The 8,530-nt window shown below is 34.4% G+C and overlaps 1 non-coding gene across 1 annotated transcript; it reads left to right on the top strand.

Annotated features, from left to right (window-relative positions):
• Window positions 1-1,297: 1,297 nt before the first annotated feature.
• On the top strand, window positions 1,298-1,360 carry LOC118631909. Its single transcript, XR_004959912.1, has one exon. It is a non-coding gene; the product is annotated as a small nucleolar RNA SNORD115 (small nucleolar RNA).
• Window positions 1,361-8,530: the final 7,170 nt, after the last annotated feature.

The following is an 8,530-nucleotide window of genomic DNA, read 5'->3' as shown; positions in this document are numbered from 1 at the left end:
CGTGCCCAGGTTGTGGGCTAAATCCCCAGTGGGGGACATGCAAAACGTGGCCAATTGATGTTCTCTCTCATCATTGTCTATCTCTCGCTCTCCTCCCTTTCTCTGTCTCTAAAATCAATAAAGGAAAAAAATTATAGATACTAAACTGATGTTAACTAACATTGTATTCTTATGGAAATTCCTATCAGTAATAATTTACATACTACTTTAACCAATATTGAGTTCATATATGTTCCTCATGCATATTATGACAAAGGTGCTTTCTATTTTTTGTTTCAATGACTGACTGAATTTTACACATTTTATAGCAGAAGTAGGAAATAGCCATTTGATTAGACAATGCAATTTCTTTTATCCCTATACTTAAAGGAACAAACATTTACATACCAGATGCAATACTAAGAGCTTTACAGAACCATCATATTTGATACTTATCATGACATTATGATAGGTACTATTATCTCTATTTTTATAGCTGAAAAAAATGGAGACTTAAAGAAGTTTAAGAACTTGTCCAAGGTTAAAATACAATGATTCAAATCTAGTTTTGTTCCATTACAAAATTATGCTTTTCATCCATTCTTATTTCATTTTATTTACTTTTTTAGGGAGAGAGCAAGTGAAAGGAGGAAGAAAGGAAGGAAGGATGAAGGGAGAGAACAGAAGGAAGAAAGGAGGAAGGGACAAAGGAAGGAAGAGTTTTTGTGTATATGTTCAGGTTCCATTCATTTTTATTTTAATAATTGATGTGGCATCCATGAAAATGTGCCATTCATCTGCAGGGCTGCATATTTGTCTGCTGCCTCCCTGAAATCCATCTCTCATTTATTAGAATCTCTTCCAAGGGGCAATATTGGGGTTCAAAGGCTTTCTATTAGCATGATTGAACATTTCTGGGAACAGTGCTGCAGTCCAAGATGCTCCCTACCCAATTCCCTTTCTTCTCTCTCTCCCCTCACAGGTGTAATGTCTGGAGTGTGGTCTAAAAAGCAAATCCAGCTTTTCCTGCTCCTTCTTTTAATACATTTTTTTGTATGAGCAATCTTGTGTTGCATGCTTTCTGGAAGACACAAACTAACAGAAGATATTATTGGGAGTGGTCCAACAAAATAGTAAATAAGATGAGGATTTGAGATAAGATTATTCACTAACTTAACATGTCTGTATACAATCTAAGCCAGGTTTTCAGCATGGAATACGGAAACCCATGTCTACCTTGGCACTGTTGCATCCAGAATCTATCTCTGGTAAACATATTCAGGTCCAAGAGTATGGATGTGTGAAAATTACCTTGGTTGAGTCAATGATGAGACCTTATGTTGTCTTGAAAAAAGATGATGACCTAAAAACTATGTTCCTCAGAGGGAAGGGGGTGGGGGGATGGGAAGAGATAAACCAAAGAATTTATACGCATATATGCATAAACAATGAACCCAGACAATAATGTGGGAAGGGGGGGGGGTGGAGCAGGAGCAGGGAGGAGGGGTCAGTGAGGGGGAAAATGAGGGACATCTATAATATTTTCAACATTAAAGGTAAATAAAAATATAATTCTCAATAGGATTACACTGGGACAGGATGCTGGGGATCCTTATTTCTCTTGCAGAACAATGACATTTTGAGCTTGAGACAATCAACCCCCTGGGAGAATCTCACGTGCCCTAAATTGTCTGTGCACTTCTAAGTGAACAACACATGCTCATGCTCTATGCTTTGGTTAGTTATTCATATTCCCTAAGAGTAGGGTGTATTTAGGATACTTTCTTATTTTTCTCTCATTGTGTCTTTCAGTGAGATGTTCTGTCAAGAGTTATATCATTGCATTAATGACCCGAAGTGAGTGAATTTCTTTGATTATAGATACTTGCCAAATAGAATATTGAATAAGTCCCAACCAAAGGCAATAGGTTTTACTCATTTACAGAACCTAAATATGACTATAAAGTTTATTTCTCTGTATTAGTTTAAACTAATGCAGAGTTCCTTTGGAACTTTTCTTTCTGTCATATCTAAAACTGATCAGATTGTAAATTGAGAAATTTTTTTCTTACCTAGCACCTTGGAAAATATTTACCTCAATGTTCATACACACTATATATATATGCAAACACATATGCCATTATATATATATAACATATATATTACATTATTTATAGAACATATATTACATTCTATATATCACATTATATATACATATATAATATATACCACAGCAGGAGCCAAGAGGTACACCTAGGATTGGATTTTTGTGAATACTTGATAAAGAAAACTGAGATGATTAAATAAGCAAGAATTTGTTGAGGTAAAGATAGTTTTTTTTTTGGAAAACTTAACACCCTGGCAAGGACCAAGAAAATTAAAAAACTCACTACTATAGTGGTCCTAGAAGCCCAGAAATATGTCAGCCAATGCCAAGCAGAGCAGAAACGCCTGAGGTGCCTTGTCAAAAATGTGCATGTGAGATGAATGGCCTTATTGACATTGTCCTAGTGTAAGTATGGGTGTGCGATATGTCCTGTGCTGGATGGAAGGGCATCCTGTCCTACCTGGTACCCTGAGCTGCCAGGACAGGCTCCAGCCTTCTTGACTCTGAACTGGCATAAGTGGGTTGGAAAACATTCATCTTGTTTTTATTCATCTTTCTTAAATGTATGTATCTCACATTTATTTTGATGCTTAATATGAAGTGTTTTGGGTCTTTATCTAGAAGTTTAGTGATTTTTTGTGACCAGATACATGCTGTAGGAATTTAACTCTTGTCCATATTAATAAACCTGGGGTCAAATTGGTTTCCCCATACCATCCTTTAGCTTAAAGTCACAGTTTTCAGAAACCTATTGACAACGTGAAGTAAGGATTCATTGTATTTATAAATCTTCAGTTCAAGTGCCTTATCCCTAACTGCTGTGGCAGATCTAGAAATAATTCTTGAAAAAGTGCTTGTGCTCTGGTACTTATTGTTATCTTTAATTTCTTTTCCTTTGAAACGTAAAGACTGTGAGATGGGTGTTCCCATGAAATAGTCCACAGCCTACAATAAAAAAAAAGTTGAGAGAAGTTTATTTAGACCAGGAGCAAATTAATTCAGAGTTGGAAAGAATATTTTATAGTATTATTTTAATGTTAGGTGCATTTTTTCTTATATATTTTTAATATTAACAAGCATTTTCATATAAAGTTTTATTTAACGCTCAATTTTTCATTTATATGCTTTTAAGAGTTTTGAGTGTATTTTTATATCATCACATCTATTTGTTTTTACTTTTTCCCCATTGTGAATTGTGTATGATGCACGGTTTACTCTATTTTTTAAGTTGTTGACTTAATTGTTCAAAGCAAAATAATGCTCTTCATAGAACTTCATACAGTTAGTAATTTTTCAAGACCTGATATTTCAGTAAAGCAACATACACTTTACAGTTTTACTACAATGTCAGTCCAAATATTAATATTTAAGAAACCATCAATAAAAAACAATTGAAAAAGAAATACCTACTAATTTTTAAAATCTTCACTTAAATTATTAACAAAATATTTTTAAAGGCTTTTTAAAAAATTACACTTCTGTACATATTAAAATATAGTTTGAAGTAAACTTTTAAAGTTGTCTTTGTTAAAGTAATCATATGTTAAATATGCTGGGACATGAGAATTTACATTTGCAATAACTGCCTTCTGGGGTAGCTACTAATCTCTCCTTTCCCAAAATGTACTTTTATGCTGCAAAACTTGAATTTTATTTTACAGGAGTGATCATGTTTCTCAAATAAGCAGTGAAGATGTCTTGATTTCCGGCTGCTGGCCATACCCTTCTATGGACATTGGCTAAGTGAAGCACATGTCACAAAAGAATTTAGTGAAATGAACTAAATGAGAAACAACTTTGAGGTCATTACCAATGTAAATACTAAAAAAGAAACCTTATTGATGAATGAATCTTATTTCCTGGATCCAGAATTTATACTAGGAAATATTTTGTTCAGGTTATTTTTCCTTGAAATAGGACAAGTCAATCTTATTTGTTGTACCAAAATTTCCATGCAGATGGTAGAATTTTTATTGCGAGGATTTGTGGACTAAGTTACTCTATTAAGTGTTCTTTCATGACTTTACATACTGTCATTTTTCTGAATCTTCCTTAGATCCATGTTGAAATATTAGTATTTTGTTTTATTTATTTTATTTTATGTTTTATCCTCACCCGAGGACATTTTTTTCATTTTTTGTTCAGATAGAGTGGGAGGGAGAGAGAGGAAGAGACAGAGAGAGAAACATCAATGTGAAAGGGACACATCGAGTGGTTGCCACCCACACAACCCAACCAGGTTACGTGCCCTTAGTGGGAACCGAACTCGGGTCTCTCCAAACTGCAGGCCGATGCTCTAACCGCTGAGCCAAACCGGCCAGGCCAGAATATTAGTATTTTAATTCAGCCCTGACCAGGTGGCTTAGTTGGTGGGAGTGTTGTCTCATACACAAAAATGTTGCAGGTTACAGGTTTGATTTCAGTCAGGGCACATACCTAGGTTGTGGGTTTGATCCCTGGTGGGGTTGCATACAGGAGGCAACTGATCAATGTTTCTCTCTCACATTGATGTTTTTCTCTCTTTCTCCCTCTAAAATCAATAAGCAACAAAAATAAACTCAGAGGATTTACAAAAAAATTCTATTTCATGCTTCTGTCTAAAGCATAAAACTGATGAATTTCAGAATGTGGGGGTGTCAAAAGATTAACCAAATAACTTGTATATATGTCATATTTTTAACAATAAAGATAAATTTTTAAAAAAACAATACCCCTGCCCTGGCCGGTTTGGCTTAGCGGTTAGAGCTTTGGCCTGCGGTCTGGAGAGACCTGGGTTCGTTCCCGCTGAGAGCACGTACCTCGGTTGCAGTTTGTCCCCGGCCCTGGTTGGATTGTGTGGGTGGCAACCACTCGATGTGTCCCTTTCACATTGATGTTTCTCTTCCTGTCTCTCCCTCCAACTCTATTTGAACAAAATATCGAAAAATTTCCTCAGGTGAGGATAAAAAGAAAAAAAAAAAACAATTCCCCTTCAGTTTGGTGAGTTACAGTTAACTGCTGTAAAACTTCATGAATGAAAAGAGGAAATCTCATCATGAAAAATTTTTATTCTTCTTTTCAAATGAGAAGCATTTACTATGGATGATTAGGGAGTTAACTGCTATCACCTCCAAATGATGAGGTGTGGAAACAGGGTTCCACCCCTCCAATCATGATGCATTATTTTTCATACAGGACAGTAATTATGATTTAGCATGTTTTCTAGAGGATGACACAAGATAACTCATGTTCCTTAAGTAGCCTGTCAGAACTATTTTATCAAGGGTTACATAAACTCATTGTGGAATAAAATGCCAGGAAGGGCCCCCATATGCAATTTCACCAATAAAATTATCTCTGTAGCACGTTGACTAGCCTGCTCTGTGTAGTATATTATCGATATATATAAATATACAGAAGCCAGATTCTCCATGGGCCTCAGATTCCTTTGTGTCTGTAACGCACAAATTGGTATGTACACATATAGTTACATCTGAAGTGTTACAAAATTATTGGGTCAAAATTTTCTCTGTTCTAAACATTTTTTTTTCAGCTTTAAAAATTTTAAAAAATCATTAACTAGTAAACATTTGTGGTGAAGAAAAACTTACTGTTTTTAAAGTATGTTTAATGAAAAATGCTACTGGTCTAAAATAGTAAACAGAGAAATGAAATTGACACACTTAATCTCCAAAATAGACATACGATGAAGTATTCTGAAATCAATGTCCTAGAGAGCCTTCCGCAAGACTAGCTTGGTTAGCCAACAAGGGAGGTGACACAGGAAAGAATGAGAGAGACACTTGGTTGGCCAAGCACCTGGCCACACTTTCTACCTACCCTCAGCACATTGAGAGCTATAAAAGTTATTGCTTCATGTTCACATCTTTGAGCCAAAGCTACAAGAAAAAGAGAGTATAGGCAAACATTTTAATTAAATAAAAATTAAATTAAGTTAAATTGGAAAATTGGATGACATTTACTATTATATTCAGTGATTACTATTTTTTTTCTATCAACACTGAATGTCATCCTTTTTTTTTTTTTTTTAGGCAGACTGCCTTCATGGGGCATAGACTATTTGCTTCTTGGCAGCTTCCTTTAGTCATTGGTCCAAAAATAGAAAGTCATTTGAAAATCACAGGCTATTTGCTGAATGTCAAGATTTGGAACACCATAGATATGTTATTTTATATTAGTTATATTTACAAAATTTACTGTATAATGTCAAATAAATCTGCAACAAAAAATAAACTAAAAAAACAAAAACAAAAAACAAAGCATGCCAAATGTGCAGCTGTCAATCTGCAGGTCATCGGGATATTAAAAAATTCAATAATATATTCAAGATTCAGCCTTAGGCTTAAGGAACTGTTATACTTTAAAGAATCCTGTCTTGTCCCTTGTCTGAGCAACTTATCACAACTGCACACAAATGTAACCATGTAGACAAGAACGCCAGAAAATCTTCCTCCACTGCCTCTCAGCCACAGAGCGACCAGAAGTGCGGTCTCCCCAGTGTGGTTTACAAAGTTCAACACGGAATCTCAAAGCAAATGCACAAGAAACACTTTTGAACTCTGTAAGTGATTCATATGGATTTATTTTGATACTTTGTTACGATGGACATGAAATCTGAGAAAGATACTCCATAAAATTACATCTAATCCAAAGGGAGGACGTTCGTTGTTGTTTGCACTGACTAGATTTTAATGGCGATTTTTCAGTGCCATTTGGCTGCTGCCAAAGTTTTGTTGTTAAAATTCAGCTAGTAATCGTTGTTCTTGAAAACTAATAGGGAAGCTGTTCAATTTATGTTAATAAATAATAAATATTTATTGAAACTATTAATTTGGAATTTTTATAGTGGTTAGAAAACTCTGTTTCTCTATTTTTAAGTCTATGTTAACAAATATTTTATATAGGTAGCACATACAGAAGGTCCCTGACTTACAATGGTTCAACTTACAATTTTTTGACTTTACAATAGTGCAAAAGTGATATGCGTTTAGTAGAAACCCTACTTCAAATTTTGAATTTTGATCTTTCCCTGGGCTGGCAATAAAGCGGTACCTAGTTTCTCGTGATTCTGGGACCAGCAGCGAGAGGCAGCTCGGTCAGTTTTGTGATCACCCAGGTGAACAATGGATACTCCACGGTGTATTGTGTTGTTAGCATTTATTGGATATTGTGTTCTGAGCACATTTAAAGTAGGCCAGCATAAGCTCTGACATTCTGTAGTTAGGTGTATCAAATGCATTTTCAATTTACAATATTTTCATTTATGATGGGTTTATCCAGATGTAATCAGTCGAGAAGTATATGTATATTGTTTTCAGCCATAAATATCATAATGAAGATATATTTGCAGATAGCCATTTTCAAATTTTTTTTCTATAGCATGGATTTATTTTGAAAACTAATAACATTTTATGCATTAAAAATTTATTTTAATTTTTAAAGAGTACATTAATTTTTAAAATTTTGTTTGAAAACATAACTTCTAATAGAATCAATAACTTTTCATAGAAAATGTCTGCAAATTTTGAATGTCATTTTTGTTGTTAATTTTCACCTGAGGATATTTTTCCACTGATTTTTAAATAGAGTGGAAGGAAGGGAAAGAGAGAAACATTAATGTGAGAGAGACATATTATTGAGTTGTCTCCTGCACAAACCCGACCAGGACCAAGGATCGAACCTGCAACCCAGGTACATGCCCTTGACCAGGATCAAACCTACGACCCTTCAGTTTGAGGGCTGACACTCTAATTGCTGAGCCAAACAGGCCAGGGCTGAATGACTTTTTTTTTTTTTTTTTAATAAAAGAAAAAGGTAATGCCTTTAAGTTGAATAAGTCTTAAGTGCTTTGCCATTAAATAAGTACATTGTGTGCTAAAAATGTCGCTCCCTGTTTCATTACAAAATGTTATCAATATTCTACCACATTTTAAAACCATATTTTATAATTTAGCTATATACATATTGATACAAATGTCCCATAGAACTTTGTACATTCCTGGTTTCATCTTCTTTGCTACAATTCATAATAATCCAGTGAATATTATGAGAGGTTCTAGCTTTGTACCTTATCCTGATATATTTTTTTATTCCAGTCAAAACAGCTGCTTCATTAGTGGTTATATTTATACATCTTTCCCACAAAATATAATTTTTATTAAGGAGATATTCACTTTATATATATTCTCTGGTACCTCTTACTTTTAGTGATTCACTAAAAAAGTGGATTTTCTTGCATTTCTTATTTGCTTTACAGGCTATAGAATAACAGCGTTATAACATGCTAGAAATGTTTGTATACTTCCTTATAACTGTATAGTTAGTATTGCTCAGTACTGTGTAATTTAGTCTAATATGTGCTTTTTTCATTTTAAGCAACATTTTCTATGTGAACACACTTTAGTGTGTCTTCATGTCGTTCCATTTGTTGCTTTAGCCCCTTTC

Source organism: Molossus molossus, unplaced genomic scaffold (assembly GCF_014108415.1).
Source record: "Molossus molossus isolate mMolMol1 unplaced genomic scaffold, mMolMol1.p scaffold_m16_p_16, whole genome shotgun sequence".
Taxonomy (NCBI): domain Eukaryota; kingdom Metazoa; phylum Chordata; class Mammalia; order Chiroptera; family Molossidae; genus Molossus; species Molossus molossus.
The sequence above is the reverse complement of the archived record's forward strand: the minus strand, read 5'-3'. Positions and strand labels throughout refer to the sequence as shown.